The 13,248-nt window shown below is 36.8% G+C and overlaps 1 long non-coding RNA gene across 1 annotated transcript; it reads right to left on the bottom strand.

Moving 5' to 3' along the window:
- Positions 1–3,885: 3,885 nt before the first annotated feature.
- On the bottom strand, positions 3,886–12,776 carry LOC120307695. Its single transcript, XR_005556610.1, has 3 exons — positions 12,691–12,776; positions 11,114–11,174; positions 3,886–3,898 (listed from the first exon to the last, which is right to left on the bottom strand). It is a non-coding gene; the product is annotated as an uncharacterized LOC120307695 (long non-coding RNA).
- Positions 12,777–13,248: the final 472 nt, after the last annotated feature.

Here is a 13,248-nt window from a genome sequence, read left to right as displayed (position 1 = left end):
CCCCCCACTTGGGCGAAGCAGGCTGACTGTCGCTCTCCTCTCAGGGCGGGATGGGACAGGGTGTCCAATCAGGCAAATGCTGGACTGCCGCTGTCCCACCGAGGCTTCACGCTCGTGTGCCAGGCCTCGGCCTTCGCTGGGCAGCTGGCCCAATGGCAAAAAGGATGCCCAAGAGGAGTATCCCGCTTGCACCACCCGTCTCCACCCAGCGCTGGGAACCGGGGTTTCATTGGGCCTTCCCATCCCCTCCCTGTCCCATGTCAATGCTGCAAATATTGTATATTCTTGCTTTGACAATATGCAGAACTGTCTGGTATTTTGGGGGTTAATACAGAGCAGAAGGGGGTGGGGGCAAAGCCTGGGAAAGAAAGAGGAAGGAAACCTTTGACCTTCACACTAATTGGATAATGTGATATATGACAGCTAATTTAGGGAGGGAACATGCTGATAATTTAACTGCTCAGAGGAAGAGAACTTAGATCTTAGCATAAAGACTCCATTATGCCTGTGCTGACATTTTGACTCAATAAAAGACTTTTAGGGAAATCAATACCTGGAAGTTCTTTGAAGTGTTTCATTAGCCAGAACCATAACATCCCACCTTCCGGCATGCTGGTGAAGTTTCTCCCTTCAGAGGATCACAACAGCCAGACCGAGGCGGCCGTGAGATTGCTTGTAACTGAGATCGACACTGAAATGGGTCCTGGAAATTATACTGTGTTTTAAAATCTGTAAGAAAAAGCAAATGGTTGGAACAAGAGCAGGATAGGTGTGTGTGAAAAAAATAATAAGGCACTTGGGTAGGTGGGATTGGAGGATCGGAAACAACTTTGCTTGTTTTTTAATGATTGACTTTTACATGAGACTTTTCTTGCAACCTAATGAGGTAGATCAGTTTTATTTTCCCTGCTGTTCAGTTGGAAGGGAGAGGATGTAAGAGCAGGCATTGCCAATGTTTTTATTTCACAAGTATTCATTCAGTTAGGTTTTTTTCCCACCAAATCTGTGATTTTGATTATCAGCACACCTTGGATTGCATGTGTCACATTTCATTTCTTTTTGGGGCCTCATTGCCCTGTTGTGAGATGTAAAAAAGGCCCATTGGTTTGAAAGTTACTTACTTTCTAATAACCGGGATGGTGTTGAGATTGCAGTATATCAAATTTCAGTCCCTCAATCCTAAATAACATGCTTACAACTTTTTGTGTATAATTTTATTCTGTCTCAAATCTTAATTTTACTTAAATTGGATCTATTTCTACAGTGCTTATTCACCCGGTCAACTAATTTTTGAAATTAATGTCAGTTAATTTGCTTTTATTTGAATCAAGAATAGAAAAGTTAGGTTTGTCAGTAAGCACTTCTTGTTTACTGTCTGATTTCAAATTCAACTGAATCATAAAATGTTGATATTGCTAAATCCAAATATTCAAAGTCCTATGTGAGACTTACATAATGCACAATTGTTATAGATCCTGGTTCCCTATTTTGATTCCAAAAGCAACAACATATTCACCAACACATTTCTTTGTGCTTTTCAGAATTCATGCCCTACTCAATCTTCATTTTTTTGTGGATTCTGTTTTTTTTTTTAAAAAAAAAAACACCTGGATGAGAAGAATAACACTACTCTCAAACATAACCTATCTTTTGTAAAATGAACTCCATATAGATCTAGATCCCAGATACTTCTTTTAGAAACTAATAATAAATATCATGTATGAAATGAAATGATGAATGAATGCAATCCAGGGCTTTGTGATTTTTGTGATTAATCACTATGCTTTAATTATGTTCAGTTTGTAACAATGAAAATACATCCTGCATATCAGATATTTACATTACGATTCATAACAGTAGTAAAATTACAGTTATGAAGTAGCAATGAAAATAATTTTATGGTTGGGGGTCACCACAACATGAGGAACTGTATTAAAGGGTCACAGCATTAGGAAGGTTGAGAACCACTGATCTAGGTCCTCATTTTACTGGCCTTGGAAAGATGGAAGGCTGAATCAACATTGAGCTGGTCAGCATCAAACTCCTGGCTGTGGGTAGAGCCTACAATAATGCATTCTAACTACTGTGCCACCATAACTCATACTATATTCTATAATTTGATTTCAAGTGATTTTGTAAACAAACCATTCCCGACACTCCTCTCAAAATTAACTAGCTAATGTATTTGCTATTTTACAGTAGTTATATTAAATTAAAAGTCAGTTTATGGTGCAGTTTAGGAACCAAGCTATAAACCAAGAGACCACAAAGAAAGTAGAAATGGAGAGATTTTAGGCATGAAGCCAGCTGGGTGACTTCGGGCCAGTCATTCTCTCTCAGCCCTAGGAAAAAGGCAGTGGTAAATGCTATGGAGATTCTCAGTCATCCAGATCATGATTGCTCTTTTGGGACAAGGTAATGGAAAATCACTTCTGAAAATCATCCACTAAGAAAACTGCAGGGACTCACGTAGGCAATCTCCAGGAGTTTAAACTACCTCAGGCATCAATATGTTATCAGCATCATTTATTTCTCTTTAATTTTGCTATCTGCCCAATCAGGAATTTGCATTTATTTCATATAGAAATAGAAATCTCCACTCTGGCTTGGTATGGTATCTTGTCCACTACTGTCTGAAAAGAAAATTCAAAAGAATCTCTTATAAAGGTCAAATCCTTAAGTCATTTTTTAATATTTCCTTTTTTATAGGCATTGAGATATTGAAAATAGGTATAATCACACTTTAATAGACTTCCCAGGACATGCAGATTGTTTTTATATTTAACTATTGATCACCAACTCTATACCTTTGGCAGTGGCCAAATTCTGTTACAGTGATTTCAAGATCAGAAATCAGATTCTAATCTAACAACATAAATATTTTGTTTCTGAATTTAAAAATAAAATAGTTCCTTTTTCCTTTCTGTTTGGCTTTTATATTATACTCCACTTATAAGGCACATTTTCCTTTTCCTTTTGCATTATTTAGTTGATGATAATAAATTGAATAAACAAAGAAACATTCAGAGAGTGATCTGGGCAATCATCACATTGAAGGACTAATGTAATTTAAATTATCCTGATTTATTCCAAATCTTGTTATTGTTTGCATTTTTAACTAGAAGTGTTACAGTATTTGTCTCTTTATTTACACTGAAGTAGAGGGTTATATGTATCTTCTATATATATTTTCTATATATCTATTTTAGATTTACGGTATATTAATATAGTTATGTGATATTGTTAATGATAGTTCAATAAAACAGTTAAAAAGTATATTTGTTGTTCAACTTAATTTTAAGATAGTTGTTTGGAAGTACTTCCTCTGGAATAAATTGGAGACAATATGTTTTGAGATTTCAAAAAACCCTAGACAATTTTATCTATGTATTATACTACAAATTTTAATGTGATATTATAAACACTGTTGAATGGATCTATATAAAATATTAAAAATGTGGTAGATCTCTTGGGCCACAGCCTGATATTGCCCTTTTTTTTGCCGGCCTGGCATATTTTCTAGGTGTCGACACTTTTAACCAGAGTTCTGTCAGGTTGAAGACAGTCACATCAAGAAAAATTGATGTCAACTCTATGAACTGCTGCCTCACCTATTCCAAGTCCCTATAGAGCCAACTGTCACTTACAGGCCCTGATGTGACTAACATCACTGGGAAAAAAAGGTTCTTTCTTAATAGTTGCCAACTGAAGAATAGCTGAAAATCAATTGTGAGAAGAAAGCTCATTTGAAAAATGACCTCGGTAGCCTGAATTTCATGAGGAAAAGAAAAAGGGCAACTTACATTACTCACTGGTTGGATGGAGATGGAACACGGATGTCAGAATTAACTGGGCCTCCATGGCAATGATCAAAGAGGAAAAAGAGGCAGCTTTCCTCCTGAAATTTTATATTTAACACCAGGGTCAAGACATTTGTTACTCCTATATTATGATCAACTGAAACTAGGGACTCCCTTTTCTTCCCTTCAAATTAGCAAACATTATTTTGGATCAGAAAAGAAAATATAAATCATTTGGGAAACATACTTTTGATTCCCGCAAACTGAGTTTAAATGCTTTATTATTTTAATGTAGACGTAGAGAAAACAATTGCCTAGGCAAAATTATGATTTTAAAGTCATAGTCGAGTGTGTAATGTCTCCAAAATAAAAATAACAAGTCCTTATATTTTTCCATAATATAACATTCTTTTTTTTTTTTTTTTACTATCTCTCACTTTCAAACGCTTATTATCATGTAGGACTGAGCTCGACACAATAGTTTATGTCTCCGTTTTTTCATACAACCCCCAAAGAAAAGTTACAGTGAATAATTAGTTTTGAATTTTTGGGGTTCAGCTGTTCAAAAGGTTCAGCACTTCCCTTTCTTACAGCATATATATAGACTAAAGATAGAACCATATAACTAAGCACACAGATGTATATTCTGGGATCTACAGCTATGTCTAAAACATGCCCTCTTCTTGACCCCAAATATAAAGCGGTTCGGTGTAGTACATTACAAAATTATAAAGTAGATTGAGATTGGACTAAGACACTTTTCTGCCTGATACAGAGCAGCAAATATTTCCACTCAAAATTATTCTCAGTGCCAGACAAATTAATTTTGCCACTGAGACAAAGAAAAGCTCACGAGATATTTCCTTCACAATAGCAGTACCATACCATAATAAATAACATAACCATCTGTTTTTCTCTTCTCATTGCCTGGGATGTGGGCCACCTCACTTAACCTGGTACTGCATAAGGCTATCCTTGTAAATGTTAATGTTGCAAAATTAAAAAAATGGCATTTATTCATGATGGTATCAATGCCACTCCAATAATAAACGGTGCAATAGTGTTGATCATTGTGAGTGGGAAGGCTGGGCAAGTAATGAGGGGCATGTTACATATTAACAGTTAATAGATAGGAGAGGAGTTCATTAGTACTTTATCTCATAAATATTCACTTAGGCCAGGCTACATCAAGCACCAGAAGAAGAGATAATAAATGTTGAAAGACATTCTGTGTTTATGGATTTACTAATAAATGCAGGCTAGAGGTTCCTATTGCAGTTTCCAAAATGCTATATCTTGCTCTCAGTTCTTACATTAAAACTTCTTATTGAAATCTATGAATCCTGCTTCCTGCATCATAGCCTGGGGCTTGACAGTCACCTTCAAAACTGATTATGCCACCTTCAGACACCTTCAGACTATGACACATTGAGACATGGAAATTCCTTACCATACTGCAGTTGCAATATCAGCACATGAGAAAGGTTGGAAGGCTATATTAGAAAAGTGGTTATTTTCAAGATATTTTCACGTTCAATAGAAAGTGGTCATTTTCAAGAGCCTCTGGCAAGACAGGCTGCTAAAAATCCGTAAAAGTCAATTAGACATTGAAAAGTGTAAGTAGTGGGCACGAGCCATCCTGATCTGGCTACAGGTCAATCAAAATGTGTCAGTACAAACTGCTTCACCTGCTTAAAAGTGTTAATGTTGGCAATAGTTGGAGTGTGCAATATTACCTACTTCTGTAAGTAGGTACACAAGATGTTTGGCACTATTTTTTTCTCCCACGTGTAATTCGAAAATGGTTCTAATAGTTTGGGATTATATTTCTTTGCAATTGAGATTTTGTCTTTTTATATTCCATACTTTGCAAGTACAGGTAGTCCTCAACTTATGACCACAACGTAGCCCAACATTTCTGTTGTTAAGCGAGACATTTGTTAAGTGAGTTTTGCCCCATTTTACCACCTTCCTTGCTTGAGTTGTTAATCACAGCAGTTGATAAGTTAGTAACCTGGTTGTTAAGAGAATCTGGCTTCCCCACTGACTTTGCTTGTCAGAAGTGACAAAAGGTGATCACATGACCTTGGGATACAGCAATGATCATAAATATGAACCAGTTGCCAAGCATCTGGCTTTTGATCATGTGATCACAGGGGTGCTGCAACAGTCGTAACTGTAAAAAATGGTCATAACTCACATTTTTTTCAGTGCCGTTGTAAAGTTGAATGATCACTAAACGAGTACTACCTGTACTTCAGTGATTAAAGGCCTAGGGCAGTTCTTGTGAAGTATGGAATTTCCTAAGAAATCATTAGTGACAAAGGGCTGGTTCATTTTAATGAAATTGTGGCTGCATACATCAATCCCACATGACCATCAATAGAAAGGCCTTCTGGAAAGATCAATCCAAACAGTTATTTTTTTTAAAAAAGAAAGAATATGGAGGATGTTCATAATAATATTTTTATATTTTAATAGTATAGTATAGTAATATTGTTGTATTTAATGTTACAATATTTGTATAAGGCGAGAATGGTCCCCAGTAGCCCTGTAAACAATGAGCATTCTGTGCTGCATTTGTTAATGAGTCAAATATGTTCTGCAGTATTCATATTGCTTATCGATTATTGATAAGACCTGAAAATAAAAACAGAAGTAAACAAATGAAATTATAAAATAAAAAAAACTATTTTGACAGGACACATGAACTTCCAGAACTGAGGCCTAGTTTCTGTATTTCTCTGAAAAAAAGAGAGAAAAAAAAACCATTGCTCCAATATCTAGGAGTCACTATTGAACACAATCCTATTTTAGTATTGTTCAGTTGAGACTGTTACTCTATTATTGCAACCATTAGGTCCTGGAAAGATTAATATTCCTGTTACAAAGCTTCATTTAGAATAGGGACATGAATGATAACCTCTCTCCACAAATGTTACTTAGGAAATGCATTTTGTTTGCTTTTCATTAATTTGGGAAGATAAAATGATTAATGAGAGCAATTAATTTGCTTTCATTGTTTGGTATACTGGTTAGGACACCAGGCTAGAAACTAGGAGACTGTGAGTTCTAGTCCCACCTTAGGCATTAAAGCCAGATGGATGATCATGGGCTAATCATTCTCTCTCAACCCTTCCAGAATTTTCTAAAAACCCCTGTGGGGACTTGTCCAGGCAACTGTCAGGAGACAACACTGATTCAAGTGTTTTTTTTTTGTGTGTGTATGTGTGTGTGTGTGTGTGTGTGTGTGTGTGTGTGTGTGTGTGTGTGAGAGAGAGAGAGAGAGAGAGAGAGAGAGAGAGAGAGAGAGAGAGAGAGAGAGCACAATTGATTTAGCGATAAATACTATTTAGAGATATTCTTTTGCAATAACTTTTTTGGGGGTTTAAACCCTCTGCCAGGAATTAAATTCACAGATCTTTGGACTTTGATGGCTATATTAGTTTTAGAAGTTATCTAGTTCCTGATATTCAAGGGGTTTTCCATGTTCACTTAAGATCTCAGAGAAGAGAGATACAGATTTTAATTATAGAGGTGCATATGTTACAAATAAACAATTATTCCCTCTTCAAAGAAGGATGGTGGAAGTCATAGAGAATCCTATACATGGTAACATAATGTAACCTTTGTATCTATCTGTTCTAAGTGAAGTCTATATAATTAGCTACCTCAACTATTTGACTCTTGAATTCTTGAAATAATTTTCATATCTCAAGCAACCTTACATAAAAATAGCAAAAAGAGAGGGGAAGAGAGTAGGAGGGGAGGAGAGAAAGAGGAGGGAAGTAGGGAAGGATTAGAGAGGGTGGACGCAGCCTGGGGGGAATGGGCAGGCGGTACCAATGGTTAGGAATTTATTTTAATTGCATTTTGTATGAATAAATGGAAAATAAAAACTTTTTAATAAAAAAAATAGCAAAAATATGAAAATTTCACAACATAATCTATTGCTAATCTATACCATCCATGTTTTATTATATTGACAACAACAGCAAAGTGACAGCTGGTAGCTGGTTGTAATGCATAAAAATTCACACACATGTAATGCTAACATTGCATGGTGCACTAAGTTTTTTTTTTTAAAATTCTGTTTACTTCTTTTCAGTCGTGATTTCTTACAAAATTCCTAGTGATCTCTTGTAGAATCTTAGGGTTCCAGATAACCCCATTTGGTGTACAACATTTTAAAAGTCTCTTGCAAAAAATTATCAAACCATAATTTGGGAAGAGATCCCGGAGTGGGGGAGGAGCTAGAGTAAAATGGAACTAGCTTGACTGTAGAGAACTTGTCTTATGTACGTAATGATAGGAGGCTAGAAACTGGGAGACTGTGAGTTCTAGAACTGCCTTAAGTACAAAGTCAGCTGGGAGGAGGCAACGGACAACCACTTTAAAAAAATCATGCCAGGGATTTGTTCAGATAGTTGCCAGGAATCAATACTGAATTGAAAGTATCAAAAAGAAAAACAGAAAAACCCAGTATCATTATGTGTAACCACAACTGACTAAATATATCATCCGTAATACATAAATGTTCTTTATTGTTCCCTAGTACATTAGTATGTGAGCCCAACTAATAAAATCAGGACAATGCACTCAGATATAAAATTTACCATTAAAATACCAGATGAGAATAAAAAGCCATTCAGAGATTACTTGAAATACCGGTAACATATTCTTAATTGAAATAAACTATTCCATCCAGTTCCACAGCTAAAATATATGTTTCTAAGTAGGAAAATATTGTCATCTTAAAATTTCATCCATGATTACTGCTTTCAACAATAAATGTGGCATTTTAAAATTAATGCAGTAAGGTCAGTAATATTCCCTAGTTAATATCTATTTATTTTAATTATCTGGACAAATTTGAATTAGATGTGTGATACCCTTGTTAACTTTATCTTATTTATATTTGACCCAATTTGATCAACTGTGTACTTCTTTCAAACCTGACAATCCATGCTGAGAATATCTTTGATCTATTAAGAATTACATCATTTATGATCTAGCATTTTATAGGCATGGAATCATTGACTTCTCACAGCATTATGAATAGGAAACATAAAGCAAGAACTTGTTTTCATTAATGATTGAATTACTATAAATTAGAATGAGCATAGATCTTGGAATATAATTATATTGCCATACAATCATTTTTTCCGTGTTAATTTGCCACGTCCAATTTTCTTGTGTTAACCCCTAACCTGCATGTTGTGACCTAGCAATATGTGACAATAATAAAAGTTCATTCTCCTCCTCCTCCTCCACCTCCACCTCCTCCTTCTCCTCCTCATTTTTTCATAATTACCTGAATATAAGGCTGTATGTGTAGATTATTATTTGTCCAACTTTATTAATAAGATTTCAGAATCTTGCTGCTAAGAAAGATTGCTTCAATTTGCTAATGTTTTCTATTTAGTAAATGTATCTGTATTCAAATTTGTTTTAATTAACTGAAGCCTGCTGTTTCCAAAAACAAAGGTAACAACTGAAATGAGGAATAAACAGGAATTCCAACAGAGATATTTCATGCAAAGAGTAAGAAGGATATGGAATATAAATTGCCTAGTGCACTGACGCAAATAGTTTAAATTAGTATCTGGGGAGAGAGAAGCAGAAGAATTAAAGCTGTGGTGACTTTGCTTGAGGGTCAACTTCAGATTTATTTAAAGAATGAGCAGCTTGGTACTTCCTACTACCATGTCAGTCTCTGTGGCGATTGTGAGTCAACTAAACAGACAAGAAGCAATAAAAAGGGGTGACTCAAAAATCCATAGATATTTATATAACTCAGAAGTCTGAATAACAAATAAACTGAGAAGTAGTTCTTTTATTCAGTGATGACAACTCCAGGTGAATGTACACCGGCTTTAATGGTATCCACAGGGTAATGTCAAACAGGCAGAGGGAGGTGGTGACATCACAGTTAAAGCCCTGCCTATTGTGTGTGTGTGTGTATATGTATTTATATACAGATACACACACACATACACACACACACACACACACACACACACAGGCAGGGCTTTAACTGTGATGTCGCCACTTCACTCTGCCTGTTTGACCTCACCCTCTGGATACCATTAAAGCCAGTGTACATTCACACATGGAATAGGGCTTTAGACCACGGGTGTCAAACTAGCCACATCACATGACGTATCACGATGTATCACAACTTTTTTTTGCATTGCTGGAAATGGGGTGGGCGCGGCTTCGGCATGATGAAACCGGCCTGCAGGCCGGCAGTTTGACACCCCTGCTTTAGACCCAATGTCTCAATCACCATTTTGTCTGTTCTGTTTACCTCAGCTGTTGCAGCTGCTGCCTAGCACTGAATACCATTATCACTTTATGGGGTGGGGGGGAGAAAGGACAAAAGCTACTAGAAAGACTAAAGTGAATTGTAGAAACACTTGTCACCTGTATTGTATATATAAAAAATATAACACAAGACCCAATCCTGTGTCTGAGAGCTAATTCCCTACAGGATCTTCTTAAACCGAAACTCTTTCAGCTCCTTTATAAGTTATTCTCATTGAACCTATTGCCAAATCTTCTGCCAGCAAGGAGACCTCTAAGAGGCAATTTCTCTCCCTTTTGGGGGTATCCACGTAAGAAAAAGTTTGGAACTTATTACAGCTCTTACTTGCATAATTAACAATCAGCACACTGATGCATGAATCGGATAACACGCCATAGGAGAGTAATTAAAATGACACTGAACTATTGAGTGAACAGTTGCCTTGAAAACATGGTATATTTCTAAAGTCCATTATACAAAAAAACAAGCCAACTATCCCTCCACCCTGTACAAATTTGTTCACTTTAATTTGTTTTGGTATAGGTGTTGATATAGCATCCTCCTTTTACTCTTTTCTAAGCCCTCACCTTGTGGACTCGACTTCCACAATTTGATGCTCTTAGATTTTCCTCCTATTGATCCTCCAAATCAGAATTTAGCAGCAAATGAAACTCAGTGGGTGATTTTCTCACAGCTCCCCAAATAGTATCCACAGTAGTACCAACCAAAAGTTCCAATATTATTTGCACAAAACTTCATTTCCTCTCCCTTTCTATGCAGTGGAGAATCAAATAAGATGGTGTTCCTGATAATATTGAGTAAATCTGGGGTAGCAACTTCATTGTTTGTTGCTGTCACACACTAATACATTTAGCCCTCTAAAATGAGATTAAAAACCCTACTTTAAAAGATAATACCTTTCTGTGGGGAAATGGTGGGCAGTGGCCTTGTCAAGACATAAGAATTGTGTGAATTAATTATATCAGGGCTGCATAACCTGTCTTACCTGAGGCTCACACTTGCCTTCCAATGGTACAACAGTGAGTATGCTCCAAAGATGGATGGGGCTGGAAAAAAAAAAGAAGGCTAAAGTTTATGTGATTTAATTTAGATAGACCTTGTTTAAGGTAATCAACTTCACTGAATAAGAGTATTTATTAGCTAAAGAATTTTCCTTTTGACATATTAAATGTTGCAATTTGGCAGCCCTTCTTTTGAGAGACTGTGAACCACCTAAGGATTCAGGGGTGATTGGCTACATGTTGCCCTAGCAATTCAAGCTGAGATTAATTGGAAGATTAAGAGCTTTAAGGTGAAAAAATGCAGAAAATTAACTTTTTCTTTGAAGCATATTTCTGCTTTCACAATCATGTCTAGTAAGATTGCTATGTGATCCTATGTGCCTTTTGTTATTGTTCTTTTATCTGCTGTCCTGAAAGGATCACTCCCCCAATGCCACTCTTTGCGAGGGCAAGCAAGCAAGATATTACCTGATATAGTTTTCTAAGAAATTATTGCACTTAAGGAGTGATTTCTATTTTGTGCTTCTCTCTAGGGCAGTGTTTCTCAACTTGGCAATTTTAAGATGTACTGATGTCACTTTCTAGAACAGACATGTCAAACCCAAGGCCGGGAGCCAGATGTGGCCCATGAAGTGGTTTCATGTGGCCCGCGAAGCCATCCTGGAAACAGTGAGGGAATGGCCCCTCTGCCTTAGTCCTGGCCCAGGCTGGCCAGAAGCCAATATACAATATACAATTTTGTGGTGGCCATCTATGCTGAAACACATTCAGTCTTAGCTCCACAAGGCTGTCTAGAAACAGTAAGGAACCAGCCTTACTGGTTCCTTAAATGCTGCCCTAGGGTATCAAGTCAAAGATAAACTCCTATAGATTGCTGGTATGGGTTCATACTAAGATACTGGACCAGAACTCTAGAAACCCAAGTTCAGGTCCACCCTTAGCCATGGAAACTTTGAAGAGTTTGAGGCAGCTGCCTTTCCTCAGTTCAATTACCTCACAGAGTTGTTATGTGGATATGAAAGCTGCTGTGAGCTCTTGGAAGAAAGGAAGGATAAAAATAAAATAAAATCAATTAATAAATATGCATGTTGTATTGGTTTGTAATGGGAAAGAGGGCTATGTTCCTGGCCCTACCTACATCTGCTCTTAGGTGGTGTTTGTATTCTTGTCCTGGATACAGGAAGCCCTGGATGCATGATGCCCAGTGTCAATATCACATATCCCTTCCTCCCTCTCTCTCTCTCTCTCTCTCTCTCTCTCTCTCTCTCTCTCTCTCTCTCTCTCTCTCTCTCTCTCTCTCTCTCTCTCATTGTATTCTATTTTGGCACCTGTGGAATGATTTTTTTCAGGTTGCACCGAGTATCAGAATTCAGACCATGAAGTCAAAGGAAGCCCATGGTGTTCCTGACAATAGTCATGATCCTGGGATACAGCAAAGGAACCTTAAATTAATCTATGGGTTCTCTACATAAAACTTGATGGATTTCTGTGTGGGCCTTGGGAAACCATTCTTATTTAAAATAAAAGATACTTGGCTAGATTTAATAGCAACTACAGGTACCTATAGAAAGCCTGTCTCAGTTGCACAGTGTCTGGAATGCCGCTCCTTGAATTCCCAGCATTTTGGTGTTTGGCTTTCTCTTATCTGTGAAAAGGAAAGAGTATGATATGTTTGAGAACCCTAAATATTTAAAGGATATATTTTGTTTAATTTTTACTCTGTTACCTTCCTCACTGTATCGACACCAGCTACACAATCTGTGTACCCCAACATTTTAGGTAAGGCTTTACAGGTAATTACTCTAAAAGTCATTTGCAAATATTAAAACATCAGCGGTAGGGGTGGGAGAATTAATGAATATCTTAAATTAGCTGTTAAATGCTAACCATCCACCCCAAAAGATGCTTGCTTCAGGTTTAGGCTGCATATATCTTATCAAGCCATTGGTATAAACTTTGTTGAGAAGTTTAGTTGTTCCAGAGAATTTGGTGAGACTTCTTTCATGAAACATTTGCTCAAGTGCAGCGTATATCCAGAAGGTGCCACATTCTACAAGATGTATGACTGCTGATCAGAGAAAATAGCAAATGTTATCAATAAAACATGAAGCGAAGTTAA

This window comes from Crotalus tigris, unplaced genomic scaffold, assembly GCF_016545835.1.
Source record: "Crotalus tigris isolate CLP2741 ecotype Arizona unplaced genomic scaffold, ASM1654583v1 scf7180000017804.1919176, whole genome shotgun sequence".
NCBI lineage: Eukaryota > Metazoa > Chordata > Lepidosauria > Squamata > Viperidae > Crotalus > Crotalus tigris.
This window is presented reverse-complemented; position numbering and strand designations above follow the sequence as displayed.